The sequence below is a fragment of the Heterodontus francisci genome, chromosome 5 (genome assembly GCF_036365525.1).
Source record: "Heterodontus francisci isolate sHetFra1 chromosome 5, sHetFra1.hap1, whole genome shotgun sequence".
NCBI classification, from domain to species: Eukaryota; Metazoa; Chordata; class Chondrichthyes; order Heterodontiformes; family Heterodontidae; genus Heterodontus; species Heterodontus francisci.
Window position 1 is genome coordinate 42,666,699 of NC_090375.1, and position 24,830 is coordinate 42,691,528.

General features: G+C 43.5%; 1 protein-coding gene across 2 annotated transcripts in view; it reads left to right on the forward strand.

Annotated features, from left to right (window-relative positions):
* Positions 1 to 825: 825 nt before the first annotated feature.
* Positions 826 to 24,830, forward strand: part of fam135b (family with sequence similarity 135 member B) — a 548,259-nt gene continuing 524,254 nt past the window's right edge. The window contains exon 1 of one of the 2 annotated variants that reach the window (XM_068031369.1): positions 826 to 1,082. The gene's annotated coding sequence lies outside the window, so the exon portion shown is untranslated. The remainder of the gene's footprint in view (positions 1,083 to 24,830) is intronic. The other variant, XM_068031370.1, reaches the window with a different exon arrangement.

Genomic DNA, 24,830 nt, shown 5'->3' on the forward strand with positions numbered 1-24,830 from the left:
TAATGTATCCTTGTAGTAACTATAGTGGGGAAACACGACTGTCAAATTGTCCAAACAGCCATGAGATAAATGATCAGATGATGTTGGTTGAGGGTTAATTGTGAGCCAGCATTTAACATGTGCGTCTAGGCAGTTGTCCACTCCTGGTTATCAGCTGTGGTTCAGTTGGGAGCATTTTGCCCAAGTGAGAAGGTTGTGGGTTTAAATCCCACCCCAGGCCCTGAGCACTAAAATCGAGGGTGACTCCTGCGCAATACTGAGAAATGCTTTATTTCAGATGAGATGTTAAAATGAGGTCTTGGCCACCCTCTCAGGTGAAGCTAAAAGGTCCCATGACACCATTTTGAAGAAGAGCAGGGGAGTTATCCCTGATGTCCTGGCTGATATTTATCCCTCAATCAACCTTACAAAAAAAAAGTTTATCTGGTCTTTATTGCGTTGCTGTTTGTGGGCGCTTGCTGCGTGCAAATTGGCTGTTGTCTCCTGCAGCTGTGAAAGGTGCTATACAGATGCAAGTCTTTTTTTTCCATCCTGCCTAACGGGACGAAAGAAAACATTTTGGAAAGTCACTAGCGCTGGCTGCTGGTGCACATCCCCAGCTCAGCAGCTCTTCCACTGCCTGTCTCTTGCGGCTAGTATTTTGACCATTGCGAGCAATTGCAGGTGTGTTGTTCGTAGTTGGCCGGAAAACAGCCGCACCTGGGAAGTGCGGCCGGCCGGCCGGCAGGAGAATAGGAACTCCGGGTGCTAGTGCAGTTGGCCCCACTCTCCTCACTTTCTCATTACTTTGGTTGCTGGGTTTTAGTTGTTGCTGTGACTGACGTGACGTCAGCAGCCCAAAAGCGATTTTTCTTCACAACAAATCTCCAGTATCCAGAGAGAGACAGACCCAGGGTATCAGCAACACAGACAGAAGAGACTGCTTCTGGGGGAGGGCAACATGTGAAAAATTCAATATCAATCTATTCTGCAAAGATAACCATGGCAACAGGAAGATTAACCAACTAAAGGAGTAACATAATTAAAAAGAAAAGCAAAATCTTCCCTTTGGAAAGAGAGAAACTGTAGATCTCTGGAAACAGGTAGGAGGCAATGATTGTGATTATATATAGACAGTAATTTCTACCACGTGTTAACAGGGAAAATGTATCTGTGACATTTGTTACAAGTTAACACAATATGAAACCACGAAGATCAATGAATGAAGTTTTCACTTTGCAGAGTGTGTGGCGTCATGTTTTAGGTTAATTTGGGGAGATATTTAATGATTTAGGAATAACAGCACACGGTGAGTGCATTGAATGATGAAGTCAATTGAACCTGGAGCTGGCTGTGTTGTGCAGTCACTGGCGTTGCTTGTGCTGCGGATTGAAATGTTAACACCGGGAGCAACTGGATAGCTACAATGTAGGCAAATGACAGTATCACCGCACAAAACATATAAAGAGCAAGGCTGCACGATACTATACAGCGGTTTAGCTTTGGGCATTTAACGTCTGTGCGTATGTTTGCAATTCACAGTTCCAGTGATACATACAGAATCCGAAAACAACGAGAGGGGAACAAAAACAACTCGGTGGTGCAGTTTGAGTAAAGTCATGTTTGATTGCAGTCAGACCGAGGATCTGCTTTTTTTAAAAAAAAAGTTATGCATTGAAAGCATTTGGTGATGTGGGTTATTAATGTGCATTTTTAACAATTTTTAACCTGGGTTGAGAATGTGAGTTAAAATATAGAGGGACTCAGTGAGCTTTCTACAGAAAAGGATTACGGTTAAATAGATATCAGCAGCGTCTCGCTATGTGATCGTGTTCTAAAAAAAATGTATCACCTGGTATTGTTGTTATTTCGTTTCTCGTCTACTAAGATTGAAGAACAGAGGCTGATTAAAAAGATGGGAGTTCCACAAACATTGAATATATGTTCATAACATCATAAGTGCTGTCTATATCATTCAGACCACGTACCATGCATCAAATCATGTCTTTAATATTTATATAGACCCTTTCGATCTTACCTTCCAAACACGTAATATATTGATTGGCCCGTGATTGTTTAACATAATATATGTTGACTATAAACATGTCTGTGAGTGCCTGTGTCTGTGTGTAAAAATGCAACATGTGTTTTATTTATATGTGTGTATATATGTGTGTATATATATGCACATATATGCAAGTATACACATGTTTATATATATGTGCATTTACATGTCTCCATTTGCTATATATGCATGTGCATGTATACATGGATGTGAATGTATATGCATATATGTATGTGCTTGTGTATAGGTGTGTACATGTCAGAGTCACGGTGTACATACATGTGTGTATATGCATGTATAATTATGTATACATGCATGCTTGTGAATATATGTGCATTTGCATATTTGTATGTGTATAGTTCTTTCTATGCTTGTGTGTACATTAAGCACATATATACATGTACATACACGTGTATGTGTATTTATATATGTATGCATATATTCTGTGTATACATGTGTACATATATACACACATGAATACGTCTCTATACGTCTGTGTGTCTGTGCATGTGAATGTCTGCATGTATACATCCATATAAGATTTTTTCTGAGACTTTTTTTAGGCTGAAAAACCCTAATGCAGCAATGCGATTAGCCTTATTCCTACTGCAATTATTGTCTGCAGGGTGGCAAGCAACCAGAACAACACAAAATTGTCTTGGTTTGGCTTAACTAGAGTGCTGTACAGTTTCATCATTGCATCTGGATGTTTGAGTTCAACCAAAATTAAAACCCCTTTTTATTTTTTGCCATCTTCTAATATTTGGATGTGGTAAGCGATGAGTTCATAAACACCCCTTGTTCTCTTTCAAATTTTATATTGGTAAATGCAATTCCAATTATGGATAACAGAAAAAATTAGTGTTTTTTGTTTCCTGTCACTCTATGACATTCAGACCAGGCAGCCATGCTGCATTCACACTGAGCCCATCAAATACAATATCACAGTTCAGCAACTCTACCCCAGTTCAAACAATGGTGTGACAAGACTTAATTAGTGCATTGATATTGATTCATTGTAAGAAAAATTGGACTTTTTTAATGGAGAAAAACATGCCTTCAGATTATCAGGAATAGAATGTAGCTCAAAGTACATTTTCCAGTCACAACCCAATTTGGAAGGGCAGGTTCTGTAATTGTACCGCAAGGTATTTGCTACAGTTCAAGTGAACATAATACGAAGATTTCCGACTCCAATCAGAATTCCAGCTGAGAATGATATCAATCTACCGTTATGGCAAGTCCCTGTAGGCGGGGGAAAAAAACTACATTGTTGTGCCAGTCTTTGAAAACAAATCTTAAATTGGTAGAACCCATCAATCTGTTTGGTTTAAACACCGCACATTGTGTGATAGAAGTTCGAACTTTCTTGAAAAAGCAGGAAGTCAGGCATGGATACCTCACTCAATCTTCATGCTTATAAGTAGGGCACCAATGATTGGATTTATTTAAAAAAAATACCAATTTCTGTCATGAACCCTCGATATAGTCAAAGGAAGAAAGACTTGGAATTATGTAGGGCCTTTCATGACCTCCGACTGCTTCAAAGCATTTTTCAACCAGCAAAGTATTTTCAAAATGTAGTCACCATTGTAATCTAGGAAACATGGCAGCCAATTTGCTTACAACAGGCTCCCCCAAATAACAGTGAAGTAAATGATCAGATCATCTGTTTCATTGATGTTGGTTGAGGGATAAATGTTTGCGAGGACACCGGGAGAATGCCCCTCCTCCTCTTTGAAGACTGCCGTGGGATCTTTCATGGCAACCTGAGAGGGAAGATGTCTCAACGGTACCCCTGAGAGTTCAGTTCCCCTTCAGTTCTGCACTGGAGCGTCAGTCTGTATTTTATGCTCACATATTTGGAGTGGGACAAACACATAACTTTTTGAGAGTGCTACTACTGAGCCACAGCTGATGTGGTGGGAGATTAAGGCTGATAGGCAAATGATGCATGAGAGAGGTGGCTTCATCAGATGCTGAGTCGATAAATGCATCACGTATTGAAACATGAAAACAATGGTCTTGAGTTTGTTCCCAGTTTTTGGCTGAAGACAACTGAAGTGATGGTTCATTTGACCTCTGGATTTCCTGGTGAGGTAGTGGTAAATCTGCTTGGATTGCCAGTTCTGATAGCTTTTAAGGCGAGTAGATCAGGGCAGGATTGAGCTCAGCTGTGACCCTGTGGTCAAAAGACAAATGGCACTCGCCATTCAGGCTTACCTATGACAGTTTAATTGAAGGGCTGCTGTTCTCTGTGTTGCTTGAATGTGGTACGAGCCACGCTTAGTGGTGAGGATGGTAGAAAAGGAGAGAAAATTGGGGAGGGGAAATATATGGGAGTCAGAAGGCTCAAATACTGTACTGCACATTAACTGTACATTTATACCAATTAAACATAATAATCCAACCAAAAACATTTTCTGTTGACTTGTCAAGGGAGGTGTCAGAAGGTGCTCATGGGAGATGGTGGGTGGAATACAAAGGGTGACTGCTGGCAGCTGATCAAGATGTAGGTGCTTGAATGCATAATGAATAACAAAGATGGCCATCTTTTTGCTCTCTGAAATTCCAATGCAGTTATAAAAAGCAAATTTGAGATACTTTTGTGTGCTAATTAAGGAAAAATGCAGTTGGAGCATCACTCAATAAAAGGTGAGGTAAGTCCTCTAGAGGCCACACTGTTGTCATGCCAACGTGCTTTGTTCAATGATTTTCTTTATTCCACTGATTGGAGATTTGAATTTATATTTTTTAAAGAAATTTAAAAAGTAACAGATAAAAGATGACTTTGCTAGCAGCTAAGATGGCCACCTAATTTGCAACACAGTATCCTACATTGCAAGGACTGTGAGGTGGAGCCGAAATAACTGCTCATCCCAGCAAGGACCAAAACCCAGGAGGTTTAAGGGAACTGGCTGTTCTTTTTTGCAAGAAGAAATACACTGCTAACTATCATGCTTGAATCACTGGGTGACTGTCATGTGACCAGCCCCCCCGTGGTTTTAAGCTGATGTTTTGTCTGCAGCAGCAAGGATAAGCATCTGGACTCTGACATGTGCAGACCCAAGTGGAGGTCCCTTCTCCCTCTCTGTCTCTCTCTCTCTCTCTGTCTCCGTTCCGGCTTGCAAGCTTCGAACCCTACTGTTGACTGACCACCTTTGCATACTCCGGCTACAATCAGAAACCCCTTTGGAGGAAATCATCTGCATTGCTGTCTCCAAGAGATGCACCGAATCAGTCATCTACCTCTTCAAACTAATAGCCTCAGGACCACTGAATTTAACTAGAAGCCAGCTGAATCAACAGACTCTACAGACGGTATACCCCTTTTTATATGGATTCTAACTTGACCAATAGAGTCATAGAGTTAAACAGCACAAAAACAGGCCCTTCAGCCCATTGTGTCTGTGCCGACCATCAAGCACCTATCTATTCTAATCCCATTTTCCATCACTTGGCCCGTAGCCTTGTATGCTATGGTGTTTCAAGTGCACATCTAAATATTTCTTAAATGTTGAGGGTACCTGCCTCTACCACCCCATCAGGTAGTGTGTTCCAGATTCAAACTACCCTCTGGGTGAAAAATGTTTTCCTCAAATCCCCTCTAAACCTCCTGCCCCTGACCTTAAATCTATGCCCCCTGGTTATTGATCCTTCCGCTAAGGGAAAATGTTTCTTCCTATCGATCCTATCAATGCCCTTCATAATTTTGAATACCTCAATCAGGTCCCCCCTCAGCCTTCTCTGCTGAAAACAACCGTAGCCTATCCAGTCTCTCTTTATCGCTGAAATGCTCCAGCCCAGGCAACATCCTGGTGAATCTCCTCTGCACCCTCTGCAGTGCAATTACATCCTTCCTATAGTGTGGTGACCAGAACTGTACACAGTACTCCAGCTGTGGCCTAACTAGCGTTTTATACAGCTCCATCATAACCTCCCTGCTCTTATATTCTGTGCCTCGGCTAATAAAGGCAAGTATCCCATATGCCTTCCTAACCACCTTATCTACCTGTGCTGATGCCTTCAGTGATCTATGGACAAGTACACCAAGGTCCCTCTGACCCTCGGTATTTCCTAGGGTCCTGCCATCCATTGTATATTCCCTTGTCTTGTTAGTCCTCCCAAAATACAATGCCTCACACTTCTCAGAGCTAAATTCTATTTGCCACTGCTCCACCCATCTTACCGCCCATCTATATCGTCCTGTAATCTAAGGCTTTCCTCCTCACTATTTACGACAGCAGCAATTTTCGTGTCATCTGCGAACTTACTGATCATACCTCCTATATTCACGTCTGAATCATTAATGTATAGTACAAACAGCAAGGGTCCCAGCACTGATCCCTGTGGTACACCACTGGTCACAGGCTTCCACTCACAAAAACATCCCTCAACCATCACCCTCTGCCTACTGCCACTAAGCCAATTTTGGATCCAATTTGCCAAATTGCCCTGGATCCCATGGGCTCTTACCTTCTTAACCAATCTTCCATGCGGGACCTTATCAAAAGCCATACTGAAGGCCATGTAGACTACATCAACTGCCTTACCCTCATCTACACATTTAGTCACCTCCGCAAAGAATTAATTCAAGTTTGTTAGACTACCCTTCCCCACTCTATAACCTATTTGTGTTTGTGTGAACCGCTAGTGTGTGTGTGAAAGTTGGTGTGTAGTTTATTATTTCAATTAGTTCGGTATAGGTATAATAATGTTAATCTCTTTCTTTGTTAAACTCAAGAAAATCTGTCCGATTGGTTCTTGTTATGATCATAGCAAGTACGTAATCAAACACTTACTGAATTGGTCAGTACATCCACTTTAAAAAAGAATTAAATCTGTTGTGGTCAAACAAGGAGAGGGAAAAAAGGGAAGCCCTTCGACCCCTCCTCACCTGTTATTTTAATGAAGAACTTTTAGAGAAATACCATTATTGTATGTTCTCCTGTTGTAGATTCATAGAACGAGGGATATTCAGGGTCTGGTCAGGACAAAGAAGGAGGCATATGTTAGGTATAGGCAGCTGGGATCGAGCGAGTCCCTCGAGGAGTACAGGGGATGTAGGAATACACTTAAGGAAATTAGGAGGGAAAAAAAGGGCCATGAGATTTCCCTGGCAGATAAGATAAAGGAGAATCCTAAAAGATTCTATAAGTATATTAAGAGTAAAAGGGTAGCTAGGGAGAGAGTAGGTCCCCTTAAGGATCAGTGTGGCAATCTATGTGTGGAGCCACGGGAAATGGGCGAGGTCTTAAATGAATATTTCTCATCCGTATTTACCGTGGAGAAGGTCATGGAAGCTAGTGAGTTCAAGGGAGGGAACAGCGATATCCTGGAGCATATCAACATTACAAAGGAGGAGGTGATGGAGGTTTTGAAGCGCATTAAGGTGGATAAATCCCCAGGGCCTGACCAGGTGTATCCTAGGATGCTAGGGGAAGCAAGGGAGGAGATTGCTGGGGCCCTGGCAGAGATTTTTGTATCATCGCTAGCCACGGGTGAGGTACCGGAAGTCTGGAGGATAGCTAATGTTGTGCCTTTATTTAAGAAGGGCAGCAGGGATAAACCAGGGAACTACAGGCCGGTGAGCCTTACATCAGTGGTGGGAAAGTTATTGGAAGGGATTCTGAGAGACAGGATTTATATGCATCGGAAAAGGCATGGACTGATTAGAGATAGTCAGCATGGCTTTGTGCGTGGGAAATCATGTCTCACGAATTTGATTGAGTTTTTCGAGGAGGTGACCAAGAGGATTGACGAGGGCAGGACGATGGACCTTGTCTAAATGGACTTTAGCAAGGCCTTTGACAAGGTCCCGCATGGTAAGCTGGTCCAGAAGGTTTGAACACATGGGATCCAGGGTGAGCTAGCAAATTGGATACAAAATTGGCTTGGTGATAGGAGGCAAAGAGTGGTAGTGGAGGGTTGTTTTTCAGATTGGTGGCCGGTGACCAGTGGTGTGCCGCAGGGATCGGTGCTGGGCCCTCTGTTAGGTTGTCTAAGGTTACAACAGGATATCGATCAACTGGGAAAGTGGACAAGGGAAATTAATGCAGACAAGTGTGAAGTGATGCATTTTGGGAAGTTAAACCAGGGCAGTACATATACAGTGAATGGCAGGGCCCTGGGGAGTGTTCTTGAGCAGAGAGACCATGGGGTGCAAGTACATAGTTCCCTGAAAGTGGCAACACAGGTAGACAGGGTGGTGAAGAAGGCGTATGGCATGCTTGCCTTCATCAGCCGAGGCATTGCGTACAAGCGTTGGGACGTCATGTTACAGTTGTACATAATGTTGGTTCGGCCGCATTTGGAGTACTGTGTGCAGTTCTGGTCGCCGCATTACAGGAAAGATGTGATTAAGCTAGAGAGGGTGCAGAAAAGATTCACAAGGATGTTGCCTGGTTTGGAGGGCTTGAGTTATAAAGAGAGATTGGATAGGCTGGGTCTGTTTTCCCTGGAGTGAAGGAGGCTGAGAGGGGACATGATAGAGGTATATAAAATTATGAGAGGCATAGGTAGGGTAGATAGCCAGAGTCTGTTTCCCATGGTCGGGGTGACTAAAACTAGAGGGCATAGATTTAAGGTGAGAGGGAGGAGGTTTAAAGGGGATCAAAGGGGTACATTTTTCAGACAAATAATAGTGGGTATCTGGAATGAGCTGCCTGAGGAGGTGGTGGAGGCAGCGTCATTTAAGAGGCATCTGGACAGGCACTTAAATGAGCAAGGCATAGAGGGATGTTGAATTAATGCAGGCAGGTGGGATTAGTATAGATAGGTATTATGGTCGGCATGGATGCAGTGGGCCAGAGGGCCTGTTTCTGTGCTGTACGACTCTATGACTAAGTAGATATGGCATTGAAGGGGTGCCACTCTGTGCAGCTTTGTGCTGAAACACTGACTCTGATGGTTGTGAACTGTGAGGTGTGCTGGAATCTCTCAGCTGTTTTGCTGGTAGCAATGTTACACCACTGATGCTATGCTATTGTTAGTGATACTGTACAGATGAATTAATACATAGGGGACAACACCGTGTCGGGGCTGTGCTACAAGGTTGTAACACATTGGAGCATTGAGATGACTATCAATGTCAATTCAAACTCAAGGTATGTGAATCCCAAGGAACACAGTCTTTGGAATATGAAGAAACACAGGAATTTCCTTTGCTCCAGTGCTTCAATTTTAGTGAAGCTATGTGGAAGTGGTCCATGGGAATTTTTAGAAAGTGCTTGACAAAGTACCACATAAAAGGCTAGTTAACAAAATTGAGGCTCATGGAATAGGAAAGTCATCTCGGATAAAAAATTAGCTTAAGGACAGAAAACAGCGAGTCATGGTCAGTGGTATATGAACATACGAATTAGGAGCAGAAGTAGGCCATTCGGCCCCTCGAGCCTGCTCCACCATTCAATAAGATCATGGCTGATCTGTTTGTGTCTCGAATTCCACACTTCCATCTACCCCGACAACCTTTGATTCCCTTGCCTAACAAGAATGTATCTACCTCCACCTTAAAAATATTCAGTGACCCCACCTCCACTACCTTCTGAGGCAGAGAGTTCCAAAGTCGCACAACCCTCAGAGAAAATATTTCTCCTGATCTCTGTCCTAAAAGAGCGACCCCTCATTTTAAAACAGTGCCCCCTGTTTTTCAAACTGGAGAATGGTAGACAGTGGTGTTCCCAAGTTTCAGTGCTGGGACCATTGCTTTTTTTTTGATACATATATAAATGATTTGGATATTGAAATACAGTGTAAAGTTTCAGAATTTGTTGATGATACCAAACTTGGAAGTGTGGCAGACAGTGTGGATAATACCGATCGACTGTGACAGGACGTAGATAGGCTAACAGAATGGGCAGACAGGTGGTAGATGGAATTTAGTACAGAGAAGTGTAAGGTGATGCATTTTGTCAGAAGGGATAGGGAGAGGCAATATAGACTAAATGGCACAGTTCTAAATAGTGTACAGGGATGGAGGGACCTGAGGGATCATGTGCTTAGAACTTTGAAGGTGGCAGGACATATTGTGAGAGTAGTTAGCAAAGCATATGGAATCTTTGGCTTCAAACATATAGGTATAAAGTACAAAAGCAGGGAGGTTATGCTAAATTCTTATAAAACTCTGATTAGGCTACAACTAAAGTATTGCATCCAGTTTTGGTCACCACACTTTTTAGGAAGGATGTAAATGTCCTTGAGAGGGTGCAGAGGACATTTATCAGAATGGATAAGGGATTTTAGCTACAAGGTTAAGTTGGAGAAGATGGGGTTGTTCTCCTTGGAATAAAGGAGATTGAGGGGATATTTGATAGCAATGTACAAGATTGACAGGTTTATATAAAGTAGACAAAGAAAAATAGTTCCCATTAGCTGATGGTACAAGGACTAGGTGACACAGATTTAAGATTTGGGTAAGAGATGTGGGGGGGATATGAGGAAGGACTTTTTTACACAGCGAGTGATAATGACCTGGAACTCGCTGCTGATGAGGGTGGTGGAAGTAGAGAAAATGATTTCGAAAGGAAAAAAAATGGGCACTTGAGTGAAAAAAACTTGCAGGGCTACGGGGATAGAGTGGGGGAGTGGAACTGACTGGATTCTCTTGAGCTGAATGACCTTCTGTGACATCATGACTCTTTGACTCTCAGCTGTTTGCATGAAATGGGGAATGCTATTTTATGCTTGAGTCCACCTGTTTGCTAATTCCCATGTTTGCTTCACTACTTTTCTGTGTTTTTTGCTGACAGGGTGTCACAGCAGACAACTCCTGCAGCTGTCAGCTTGGTTCAATCCCATTCCACAGTCTGAGCACATAATCTAGATTGACACCTCAGTGCAATATAAGGGATTGCTCCATTGTCATAGTGGCTGTCTTTCAGATGAGATGAGATGGTGTGTCTGCCAGTTCAAAAGGAAGCGAGAGATACCAAAGCCTATTGAAAGAAGAGCAGGAGAGTTCTCCTCATGCTTTGCCAACGTTTTTCTTTGCAGGTACATTAGGGTAGGAACTTAGTGTTCCCTAAAGTAGGTGATCAGAGGACAGTGTGAGAGAGAAGTGCATTTTTGAATGATTAGACATGGACTTCAGGGAAAGGGGTTTGAAGAGCTGAATGCCCTTCTCTTCCTTTAGATGTTCTTATGTTTTACCTTCGACCAATTCCACCAAAATAGATCAACTTTCATTTTTCTCCTTGCTATTAGGGGAATCTTGATGTGTGCAAAATAACTGCTCATGTTTGCCTACACAACAGTGACTGCACTTCAAAGCACTTTATTGGACATGAAGCACTTTCGGGCATCCTGTGAGACATAAGATGCTGCAAAAAATATAATTTTTTTTTGTGTACCACCATAAAATCCCCGATTGGTGCAGGTTCTGAGATTGGAGGAGATTTCCAGGATCTTTCCTCAGGAGATTAAATGATTTTGTGTAATCAGTAATGGAGCAGAGTAATCTGAGAGTCAATAAACTGTCTTGCGTGAGAGAACCACGACAGATAGTTGAGACTGAGATTATTGGCTTGAGTTCAAGTTACTTTGCATGAGATGACATGAATGCACATGTTTGGGCGTATAGTTTCACCATCTATTATAAAGATTGTTTTAAATTTCAAGCATGATTTATAGCAGTACCATATAATATATCAGATATTGTCACTAGTGCGACAATGTTTAGCTTCTCCAGTTTTCAGTACTCAACACACTGACAAGCATCAATGTTATTTTGATTAAATTTAGTCAGTAGATGTTCTGAACCCCATCTCTTGACTTATTTTTCAAGTGGAATAAGGTGATGCTCCAGATTAAAATACTTTTCTTCCAGCAATGGAACCTCAGTTTCTGCAGGATCTTGATATGAATATGGCCAGTTCATCACCACCCATCACCTAGGGAGTGTTCTGGAATGGGGCATAAAGATCCTGGGGATTGCTACTAACAACCTGCGAGAACTTCACCCTTTAAATTTCTTGCTATCGTCTGCACCCTCGCTGCTTTGTGACTTCACTGGCTGTCACTGTAGAGAGATCACTGGCTGCCACTGTAGAGAGACCTCTGCTCCCCTCCCCCCCCACCACCTTCCACCTCCCCCATTAGCAAAGAGCCAATCTCTGCCTTGGGGTTACCAGAAATAGGACTGCTGGTGGAGAAAAACAGCTGAAAGTCTGGGATGTGAGAGAGATGGAGCTGGCAATGGAGTGGGGCTGGGTGGAAAGAAGGTGAACAAGGACTAGTGGAAAGGGGATTGGGGCTCGGGGGTGGGGGGGGGGGGGGGGCGGTGGTGGAGATTGTATGACCAGGCACTGGAGGGGCCTCAGCTTTTGGTTCAGGGAAAGAATGAGTAACAGCAGACTGGGGCTGAGGAGAGAGAAACAGAGGACTGTTTCAGATGGCAGGAGGTGAGAGAGGGAGACTGGGGAATGCAGGTCAGAGATGGGGGGCCGCAGGGAGACTGGGGACTGGGCTACAGGGGATAGGGAGAGGGGTAGACTGGGAAATGGCGGTTGCAAAGAGAGAGGATGTGTTGGAGAGATTGGGTGTTGGGTTGGGCGGGGACAGATTAAGACTGCAGAATGCAGTGGGGATGGAGACGAGCATTTCCTGCAAAGCCAGGAGCAGCAGCAATGTGGTGACTGAGAATGCACTGAGAGAGGAGCATCTGGTAAAAGGTTGATTGAAGTCTGGGAACTTCACTGTGGAAAATAGTGAACAGTTGTTTCCACTTCTGGGCAAATGAGGAACAAGAGGCCAGAGACTGAGAATTCTCACCTGAAGAAGGGCGAAGGAAGGTTTTTGCATTGAGGGTTGTGAGACCATTATATATCAATGGAATTATGTATCAATTGTTTGATTACATGCAGGTGGAGGATGTTAATTGGGGTCTTACTTGAGCACTTATAAACAGACACTTACTGCGACTGGTGGAGGGTTTGAGTGAGGAGCGACATGTTTGTAATCCTTTTATTCTGCACAATAAATGTGAAACTGAGTAAAGATAAGCTTTAGCATTATCCTTCCATAACGAGCTTTCTGGAGTTCAATATGATAGCAGAGGATGATTGCCTAAAGCTGAAGATTAGAAGCTAGGAAGTTTTCTTTTTAACGTAGAAAACTAAAATCTCATGTGCTATTGTGGAAAATATGGCAGAAAGCAAGGATAAATTGTCAGGGTATGATTACCCTCCAATATTCTCTGAGTTTGAACCATGTGACCAGTGGAAGAATGACGTGAATATGTGGACATGGGTTACATCTCTACTAAAGAGGAAACAAGGTATGGCCTTGGCGTTGTCACTTCTTACCAAAAATAAAATCCGAAGTGAAGTGTTTTGTGACCTGGATGTTAGTCAGTTGGATACTGATGAAGGGTTGGATCTTCTGTTAGAATTCTTGGATGAAATTTACAAGAAAGATGACCTATTGAATGCATATGAGGCATGGTCAGACTTTGATAGATTTCGGAAAACAGATGGTTATTCAGTGGAGGAATGTATCATGGACTTTGACAGACTGTATAGAAGATTGAGGAAATTCAATTTGGAGATCCCTGGTTCAGTGCTAGCTTTTAAATTGCTAGATTGTGCTAGGGTGTCGCATGTGGGCAGGCTCTGGTTCTAACTAGGGTTTGGTTTTTGGACAAAGACTCCCTGTTGGATCAAATGTCCGGTGCCTTAAAGAAATTCCTGGGGAACAGTCATTTCCTGCAGCCCTGATAGAACAAGCGGGGCATTCTGCGATGACACAAAGAATGGAAGACTCAATGTTTACGAGATATCGAAATGGTCCAGATACTGGAAGCAGACCTAAGTACAATGGAAGAGTTAAAGACAGGAGGAAAAAGGATGAAAGTACCTTTAGCAGGTCTGACTATTACAGTGGAAGACCGAATTGGATCAGCAATCATAGGTGAATGAATCCCAGGAATTCCCAAGGAACTGTTAATAGGTGCTTCAGATGTTTGACTCAAAGTATCATTATGCAGTGAACTGCCCTCAGCGGAGGGGCAAGTCCTCGAAATAACACACGCTTCAGAGAATGCTAAGGCAGAAGAGGAAGATACTGATGAATCTGAATGAATTGTACTGGTCACGAGGAGTTTTCGTCCTGTGATGAATGTGTTAGTTGCGGATTGTGCTGCATTGGATTTTGCTTGCACTTCGACAGTATGTGGAACTGATTGGTTACAGTATTATCTGGATTCACTTGAGTAGCGAGGATTGATACAAGGTTAAGGAGTATAAAAATACTACCAGCTTTAGGTTTGCTGATGACAACACATTGAACTCACTGAAGAGAGTAGTAATTCCATATAAAATAGCTGGAGTAAGCCACTTTATCAGTACTGATTTAGTCTCTTGAGTAAACCTTCAATGAAAAAGGCACTTGATATGGAGCATACTAAGGCAATTGTTTTTGGAAAGTCAGTGAACTTGCAGTTTACCCAGTCTGGACCCTTAACAAAACCTGATGTTTCTAGTCAGAGTGTTAGAGAAGTATTAATGGCATTAGGTGTCATGAATCAGAGAGATAAGCAAATTTCCTTTAAGTTACACAGACAATTTGCTCACCCTTGTTGTCAGAGAATAAAAACCCTGCTAAAAGGTTGCTGGTGTGATTGAAGAGTATACAAGGATGATAGATGAGGTTAGTGAAAAGTATGAAATCTGTAGTAAGTATCGGAGGACACCATCACGTCCTATTGTCAGCCTTCCCATTGGCATGTGACTTTAATGAGGTAGTTGCCATGGTGCGGGACAAAGACAAGAATATTTTTGATTCTACATTTTATAGACCTAGCAACTAGATTTAGTCTTTCTACAATAATGAATAGCAGGATAAAAGGGCGATTATAGACAAAGTTATGGAGAAATGGATAGGGGCTGGACTTGGGGCACCAACTAAGTTTCTGACTGATAATGGAGGGGAATTTGCCAATCATGAGTTCAGAGATATGAATATTTGGTTATGAATAATACAGCTGAAAGTTCTTTCAGCAATGGGCTCTGTGAAATGAATCGTGCAGCAGTTGATGAAATGATGCATAAAATCTTAGCTTACCAGCCAAACTGCAAGTTGACAACTGCCCTGGCATGGGCAGTTCGTGCGAAGAATTCGGTTCAGATGTTTGGAGGATATAGTCCCTATGAACTGGTCTATGAGCAGAATCCCAAATTGCCTTCTGTACTGTGCGACAGTCCTCCTGCTCGAGAAGGTACTACAATTAGTTCATTTTTTTTTCTGCACATTTGAATGCTTTACATGCAGGGAGACGGGCTTTCATCAAGGCTGAGGTCTGAGAAAATTCAGAGAGCCCTGAGGCATCATATAAGGCCATATGAGGCAGAACTTAATACAGGAGATTTGGTGTATTATAAAAGAGAGGGTCATAGGGAATGGAAGGGTCATGGTAAAGTAATCAGTCATGATGTTAAGACAGTGGTTATCTAGAATGGAAATCAAACTGTTAAGGTTCATTCCTCGCGATTGATCAGGGTTGATTACAAAATCTCAGAATCTGAGCAGTTGATAGGGGAAACAATGGACCCTCAAATACTCACGTTTTGTGACGAAGGACCTGAGGAACAGAATGAGGTAGATGAAGGGTTGGATGGTAATGTGAGGGCTCATGATGCTCAAGAAAGAGCTATCACTTCCAAAGGACAACTACGCTGAGTAGGTCCTCAGGTAACATATTCCAGAAGGGTCTAATAGATGAAGGCAAACAAAAATTGTGGGACATGCAGGAGAATCTATAGGCAAATTTAAATATTTGTTAAATGTTCAAGATGATGGCCAAGAAGCAAGGTCCATGGACTGGCAGAATGGGGTGAAAGAGTAGAGGGTAATAAAGTGCAGTGCAAGTTCTAATAGTGGGTCTGGAAGTGACTCTTGCGTAAGGAAGCGATCATGTACTGGAGAAAGAACCTTTAATAATGTGCGAGTGAGATCTTCTAGCAGTAGTGCCAAAAAACATCAAAAGGTTAATAGAAGCCGTAGTTTGAGTAGATTCCACAATGAAATGAAGGCGAGAGAGCAGTGTCAGAATAGAACTAGAAGCAGAAGTCCTCATGATTGTGAGGTTTTTGTGGCTGCCAAATAAACTTGAGTGTAAACTAATAAGAGAAGCAAAACATAAGAAATTAGAGAGTTGGAGAGAGTTTGGAGTTTATTCTGAGGTACCAAATAGGGACAGCCAGCCTTGTCACATAGATGGATTTGTACTGAAAAAGTCCTTCCCAATGGAACGTATAAGGCTAACGTGAGGCTAGTTGCAAGGGGTTTTGAAGAGCTACTTGGTGATACCGTTGTAAGAGTGGACTGTCCCACAGCTGGAAAAGTAATCTTGACAATCTGTTTAGCTCTTTTGGCCACATATTCATGGGAATGTAGATCCATTAACATAAAAGTCGCATTTCTGCAGGGTAATACTTTTCAGAGAGAAGTGTATCAGAAATCACCGAAAGAAGCAGCAGATGCAGAAAGAAAACTATGGAAACTGAAAAAATGTGTCTATGGCCTTAATGATGCTTCCAGGGTGTGGTATTTCTCGGTGAGATCTGTTTTGTTGAAAATTGGTTGTGTTCAACTAAAAGCAGATCTTGCAATGTTTTATTGGTATCAAAGGAGTTGCGGATTTTGAGAAATATGTTATTAATAAGATTCGGGCAAAATTGAAGGTTAGGAGTCAGGCTTGTGGGACCTTTTAAAATATATTGGTTTAGATATTAGCAGACTAAGTCTGGAATAATTTTAAACCAACAATCCTATTTAGAGAGTGTTACTCCCATCCTGGTTAATTGTATTAGGACATCACAGAAAATGATAGATCTAAAGCAGAGACTGAGCAATTGCAAAGCTTGATTGGTCAATTAAACTGGTTGTGCCCTCAGACTAGGCCTGATGCTAGTTTTGATGTGCTGGAATTAAGCACAATGATGAAACTTCCAAAAGTTGAGATTGTTTTAAGGGCAAATAAAGGCCCTTGGGTATGCGACTGTCTTCCATCCTGTGGAGGCGCCCAACCCACTGAAGCCACCTCTGTTTGATTATTGCCAACACATTTGGGAGTTCTGCCTTTGAGAGGACTGCCGCATTTGTGATTTTGTCCTGTCGGGAAATATATCCATAATGTGCTCCAGACAACAAAAATCAGAATTATTGAGCTTCTTTTCCAAGTAGCTGTAAGTCACCCATGTTTCACAGCCATACGGCAAGGTGCTGAGAACACAGGCCTCATAAACCATTAGCTTGGTCCTAAGGGTCAGCTTGGTGTTATCCCATGTGTGTTTTGTAAGTCGGCCAAAGGTGGTAGCTGCTTTCCTTATGTGTGTATTGAGCTCTGCATCAAGGGACAAATTGTTGTCACGGTAGACCCGAGGTAGCAGAATTTGCTAACCACTTCTAGTGGGGTGTTATTTAGTGTGATCAGGGGCAGAGATGCAACACCTTATCCCATGATCATGGTTTTGTTGACACTTATCGTCAAAGAGAACAAATTACAGGCACTGGAGAGACAGTCCATGAGTCTTTGTAGCTGAGTTTTCATGTGAGCAACTAGTGCAGCATCATCAGCGTAGAGGGGTTCTCTGATCAGGACGTGATGTGTTTTTGTCTTCGCTTTCAGCCTTGATAGATTGTAGAGCTTGCCGTCTGACCTAGTGTGTAAGTAAACTCCTTCCACAACTGCAAGGAAGGCAAAGGTCAGGAGCATGGAGGCTTTTTCTACTGTTGCACAAATTAGACTGGGACTTTGGCTGGTGGAGGATTGTGAATGCAAATTTACCGATGCTCTAGGCCAAAGCGCCACCATAGTACCTTCATTAAGTAATCAGGATTGGAAGGTAATGTTTTTGCAGGAATGTGTAATGATATAGTGGTGTCACTGAACTGCTAATTGTATCTAAATGGAAGCCAGATCATCCATCTTTTAAAATATTGTTACGTTACCAATATTTCAGCAGGTTGTTGTCATGACTGAGCTGTTTAAGGCAATTAGTAGCTGGGCGAGTCAGACTAGGAATGTCACACTTTTGATTCATGGCTTCTGTTGAGTTAGCTAACTTCAGGCAGGTAACATCAGACACACTACAATTGGCAGTATTTGGAGTGGAAACATAGAAAGCATTCCCTCTTACACCTGATTGTGAACCAGTTATTCCTGCAGGTAGTGTTTGTGAGTGTTGACATTAGATGGGGAAAATACTTGGCTTGTCTGGGATGTCCTTCCATGATAAATTAGCTTAATAGCTTGGAGCCACTGTCTAGGTTAACACAAAAAATGGGCACTTGGGGGAAGCATTGGGGGCACTCGATATCCTTGGCACTGTACTCTTACAAGGTATCAGCACCTCAGAACAGCGAGAGGGAATGAAGAACAAAAAAAAGACCCTGGCCTCAATTTTAACCCCTTATCCACTCCAACCCCCCACTCTGCAACTCCCGGTGGGAGAGGATCGGAGGGTGGAGAGGGCATGGGGGTGTTAAAGTACCAGGATTGGAAACCCACCCCATTTTGCCCCTTTAAATTTTAAAGTGCAGAATTCAGGCCACAGACGAGACTCCTGCAAAAGACAGGCAGGAGTTTAATTACCATACCAAACTTGCAGTCTGATGATATCATCAGCAGTGTGACTTAAATTTACCAAACACCGAGGGGGAATCCTGACCTGTGGGATTCTCAACAGCTGAACTGAGGCAGCAGCTGCTGGCTTCCTTCTATTAGTAGCTCTATCAGCTCTCCTTGTGGACTAAGAGGAGCAGGAGTGTTTCCTTCCTCCCAGCTTTTCCAATCACAGGTCTCCCAATTGCAGACCAGAGTGTCCTCTGTCCCCCGCCACTCCTGATTGCTGACCTCCCTTGCACTCCCCACATCCCCCCCCCTCCATCCACCCCATCCTCCATCCACCCCATCCTCCATCCACCCCATCCTCCATCCACCCCATCCTCCATCCACCCCATCCTCCATCCACCCCATCCTCCATCCACCCCATCCTCCATCCACCCCATCCTCCATCCACCCCACTGTTAATTGCCAGGGACCAACTCCAAGGGTCACTGGCTGCTGCCTTCTGCTGTTACTGTTCCCTCCAGTCCTTTTAGCTGCTACCAGGTGGGAGGCGGAGCTACAAAATGTTAATAAGGCAGGGCCTCCACATCCTCAGTTTTTCGGTCATGTTTGGCCTCCCTGCTTTCCGGTAAATATTGGAGCCCTTGTATCTAAATGATGGAGTTCTTTTGGGCCTCCTTATCTCGAGAGACAATGGATACGCGCCTGGAGGTGGTCAGTGGTTTGTGAAGCAGCGCCTGGAGTGGCTATAAAGGCCAATTCTGGAGTGACAGGCTCTTCCACAGGTGCTGCAGAGAAATTTGTTTGTTGGGGCTGTTGCACAGTTGGCTGTCCCCTTGCGCCTCTGTCTTTTTTCCTGCCAACTACTAAGTCTCTTCGACTCGCCACAATTTAGCCCTGTCTTTATGGCTGCCCGCCAGCTCTGGCGAATGCTGGCAACTGACTCCCACGACTTGTGATCAATGTCACACGATTTCATGTCGCGTTTCCAGACGTCTTTATAACGGAGACATGGACGGCCGGTGGGTCTGATACCAGTGGCGAGCTCGCTGTACAATGTGTCTTTGGGGATCCTGCCATCTTCCATGCGGCTCACATGGCCAAGCCATCTCAAGCGCCGCTGACTCAGTAGTGTGTATAAGCTGGGGGTGTTGGCCGCTTCAAGGACTTCTGTGTTGGAGATATAGTCCTGCCACCTGATGCCAAGTATTCTCCGAAGGCAGCGAAGATGGAATGAATTGAGACGTCGCTCTTGGCTGGCATACGTTGTCCAGGCCTCGCTGCCGTAGAGCAAGGTACTGAGGACACAGGCCTGATACACTCGGACTTTTGTGTTCCGTGTCAGTGCGCCATTTTCCCACACTCTCTTGGCCAGTCTGAACATAGCAGTGGAAGCCTTACCCATGCGCTTGTTGATTTCTGCATCTAGAGACAGGTTACTGGTGATAGTTGAGCCGAGGTAGGTGAACTCTTGAACCACTTCCAGAGCGTGGTCGCCAATATTGATGGATGGAGCATTTCTGACATCCTGCCCCATGATGTTCGTTTTCTTGAGGCTGATGGTTAGGCCAAATTCATTGCAGGCAGACGCAAACCTGTCGATGAGACTCTGCAGGCATTCTTCAGTGTGAGATGTTAAAGCAGCATCGTCAGCAAAGAGGAGTTCTCTGATGAGGACTTTCCGTAAATGATGGAGTAGCAACAGATATTTTATACAGGAAACGGATCTTCATACTGAGACAACACTAAATCTTTAATGAAAAGCAAATTATACTGTTTTGTGGACAACTTGGAAATTAGAAACGTTTTAGGTCTCTCATAATGATGATCTGTCATTCAGTGCCATTTGAAGAAACGCAGTTGATTTAAAATCAAAGGCTGGCAGTAGAACTTAATGGCACTCTTGAATGGAACACTACTGAGGTGCAGTAGGCAAGTTTATTCCCATAATTTCAATCTTTAAAGGGCCCTGGCCAACCCTCCGAGATTGTTCTGTGAACAACCAGGGAAGAAACGTTATAGGAGCATTAAAAAGAAAATGGTGTATTTTTTTCATTTTTGTTTATTTGAAAAAATATTGGAGATGAGGGGAAAAGGTTGTTTGGTTGGGATAGTTGGAATCAAGAGGTCATGTGATGAAACTCCAGGAGTCCGTGCAAACCATAGTTGCTGACCCTAATACTGTGCTGTTCAAAGTGCTCATGGAATCTGTTGAAAATCCAAGATAAGGAGTCAAGTCCTATAATTAGGAATTCTAATTTTTGGCTTTTATTTTTCCTGAATTCGGTTCAATATGGTTAAAAACATAAAAACATAAAACATAGGAGAGGAGTAGGCAATGTGGCCCCTTAAGCCTACAGATCGTGGCTGATCTTCAATCAAAGCTTCACTTTCTCGTCCAATCTGCGTGTCCCTTGACTCTCTTAGAGTCCAAAAACCTATCGCTCTCAGCCTTGAATGTACATCATAACCAAGCATCCACAGCCCTCTGGGGTAGCGAATGCTAAAGATTCGCAAGCCTCTAAGTGAAGACATTTCTCATTTCAGTTCTAAATGGCTAGCCTCTTATCCTGTGACTGTGCTGCCTGGAGAGGCATGGTAGCATTGTGGTAATGTTACTGGATGAGCAATGCAGAAATGGCAGAATTTAAATTAATTTAATAAATCTGGAATAAAATGCTAATCTCATTAATCATGAAACGACTGAATTGTCATTAAAAACCCATCTGGTGCACTGATATCCTTCAGGAGACGAAATCTGCCATCCTTCCCTGGTTTGGTTTACAAGTCCTGCCAGATCTACAGCAATGTGGCTGACTCTTAACTGCTCTCTGAAATGGTCTAGCATGCCACTCGCTTGAATCAAATCACTACAGGATAAAAAGCTGTGTTGGTGTACCTACACCACATGGATTGCAGAGGTTCAAGAAGGCGGCTACCACTACCTTCTCCAGGACAATTAACGATGGGCAATAAATGCCTTGCCAGTGACACTCACATCCCAAGACCAATTTTTTTTAAGGAAAAAAAGGTTTTAGACTCTCCAGCCAGGGGAAACAGCCCCTCAGCATCTACCCTGCCAAACCCTCTCAGAATCTTATGTTTCAATGGGATCATCCTTTGTTCTCCTAAACTCCAGAGAGTTCTCATGAATTTGAGGCAAGCTCTTTCCATATCAAAAATGAAACATCATGCGAGCAATCTGAAAAGTGTTTTGCTGAGAAAAATGTTGGAAAACACATAAAATGCTCTTAAATTATGATGGATCACAGACTAGTTTCAGTGATGGCCTACATGCATCATTAACTGTACCTTCCGCACCCCCACACCCCCTGGAACCCGTGAACTCTTTGTGATGCAGATAACTGAAGACGTACTTTACATTGCCACTGCCTGTACAGTGTGCTTCTCGAACTAAACAGGCAGAGCAGCTGTGTTCTCACTGTGGGACTAAGCACACAGATAGTAATGTTCCCAGTGTTTATCAGGTAACCTTGGAGTTGATGTTTTGCTATTCAATTGTTAGGTTTGATTGTGTTAAACCCTAAAAATAGAAGGCTTACTGATAATGCAAGCCACCATCAAGCTTGAAAAAGAGACACATAAATTAGGAAGTTATGCAGGGTTCGAGGTCCTGACAATGTAAGTGTGTAAATCAAATTGATTGGGTGGTATTTTATGCTCTCCCCTGTGGCAAGTTTGGAGACATGAAGGGCATTTAATCAGGCGAGATGGTGGAGGGTGGGGAACCCACCACCTTCCCTTTTCCACCCCGATAAAGTCCGTGGCGGGAAGGCCTTCCTGTCTCGCTATCAAGTGAGGCCTTTAAGGGGCCTCCTCCAGGAACCCCACCCCGCGAATCCCCTGCCCTCAATTACCTCTGGCCTGGGTTGCTCTGCGATCTTGGGCCCCTGGTGGGTGTTGTTCTGGCAGCAGCCACTGCCTCCCCGGTGGCACTGCTGAGCAAAAGAGCTGCCGGCCTCAGATTGGCTGCTCCCGGCGAGCAGGACCTCTGGCCCCCGGGGTACTGATCCCAGGAAGGGCCTGCCAGTGGCCTATTAATTGCATGATTGGGGAAGGCCCACTGTATGACAAGCCAAAGGAGGCAACGCTGGTCTCTCGCTGGCTCTCTGGATGGCAGCTGAGACCCTCATTGCCTCCATAAAATTCCCCCCAATGTGTTGCATTTGCTGACTATTGCATTAGAATACTGAGTATACCATAATGTCATGCTAGGGCCCCACCTGCCAAAAATGAGGCACATTAATTTTGTCATAAACATTGATTTTAAACTGTTACTGGAGTGCAGAGAGGACTTGTTAAACAAATCCGCAGTGGCTGGAAAACAGACAGTGATTGGAAGGACAAAGGACCATTCGCTGACACATTCAACCCACAATAGACCCTGATCACCAAATATTGTGTGTAAGAGGAGCATTCCAGAGACTGCTGTAATCCAAGATGTGGTCAGACCAGTTAGTCACTTGACTAACCTGCTTGGCAACCTGGGTTTTTCTGAATTGTGCAAACAGTTTGAACTCAGAGAGTGTCTGTTTGCTCCTGGACTGAGAAGATCTCTCCTGTCTGCTCCCATCTTTCTCACAAGCCTCTGAATCCACTGAAGACACATGAACCCCAAGAGAGAAAAGTCTTCTACAGCGCACAAGGTTTAAGAAGAATACTGGGCTCCAGTGAAAGCAAGATCTACCCACAATCAAGGACTCCACAGTGAGCTCAAAGAACCGTAACAAAAACTCTTCAGATATTGCCTCAAACTTTTCCATTTTATTTTTCTTCTGCTCTTTTCTGTCTCCATTTGCATGTGTGTATCGCTTATGCATACTAGCGCGGGTGCGCCATGTATCTGTAGGCATCAACCGAATTAGAGTTTAAGTTTAATAAATTTCAACTTTTCTTCTTTAAACCTAAGAAAGCCTGTTTGTGCTGGTTTCTTTGCCTTAAAATTGGAAAGTGGTGAACAAGGATTCACCAAGGGGGAGCTAAAAACACGGTGTGTTAAAAATTAAGCCCTGTTATGGTAAGACCAGGTGAAGGCTGAGAGGGACCCCTAGACACCTTTCTCACCTTGTTGTAACAACAGACAGACTTTTACTCTATAATATGTTTTCCATTAATCAACTATCACTTTATCTTCCAGCCATTACATTACATTTGTTAGTCCTTCAGAATAGGCATCGTTTGCCATTGAATTGATGGGCACAACAGTACTTCTTGGTCTTGGACAGGGTGCAGAGATTTACTAGAATAATATCAGCAATGAGGCACTTCAGTTATGTGGAGAAACTAGAGGAGCTGGGATTGATCTTCTGAGAGCAGAGACTGTCAAGGGACATTTAATAGAGGAAGTCAAAATTATGAAAGATTTTGATAGAGTAAATAAGGAGAAACTGTTTCTACTGGTGGAAGGGTCTGTAATCAGAGGATGCAGATTTGAGATAATTGACAAACGGACTGGAGGGGCAATGAGGAGAAATTTATTTTATGTAGTGTGTTATTATGATCTAGAGCATAGAGCCAGAAAACAGATTCAGTTGTAACTTACAAAAGGGAATTGGATATATACTCGAAAGGGAAACATTCGCACCTGTACCTGGGAGCAGAGCGGAGCGGTGGCTGGTGGATCTGCGTGGAACCTGATCCGAAGCGGCGGCAGACTCCCTGTGTCTCTCAGCGCGCGCTGAGACTCGAAAAGAGGAAAAAAAACCTTAGTGTCTTCACGGGAATTCTGCAAGGTGATTGGTTGGGTAAGTAACAGCTGTTAGTGCATTTAAATTACTAAAGGTAAGTCATGGAAGGAGAGCTCTGCCCCATGGTATGCTCCTCCTGCGCTATGTGGGAAATCAGGGATGCTTCCAGTGTCCCTGATAACCATGTGTGCAGGAAGTGTATCCATCTGCAGCTACTGACTACCCGCATTATGGAGCTGGAGCTGCGGGTGGATTCACTGTGGAGCATCCGTGATGCTGAGGACGTCGTGGATAGCACGTTTAGAGAGGTGGTCACACCCCAAGTAATGGCAGCACAGGCAGAAAAGGGATAGGTGACCACCAGGTGGAGTAGTAGGCGCAGGCAGGTAGTACAGGACTCCCCTGTGGCCATCCCCCTCTCAAACAAATATACCACTTCGGATACTGTTGGGGAGATGACCTCCCAGGGGAAAGCAGCAACAGCCAGGTCTGTGGCACCAAGGATGGCTCT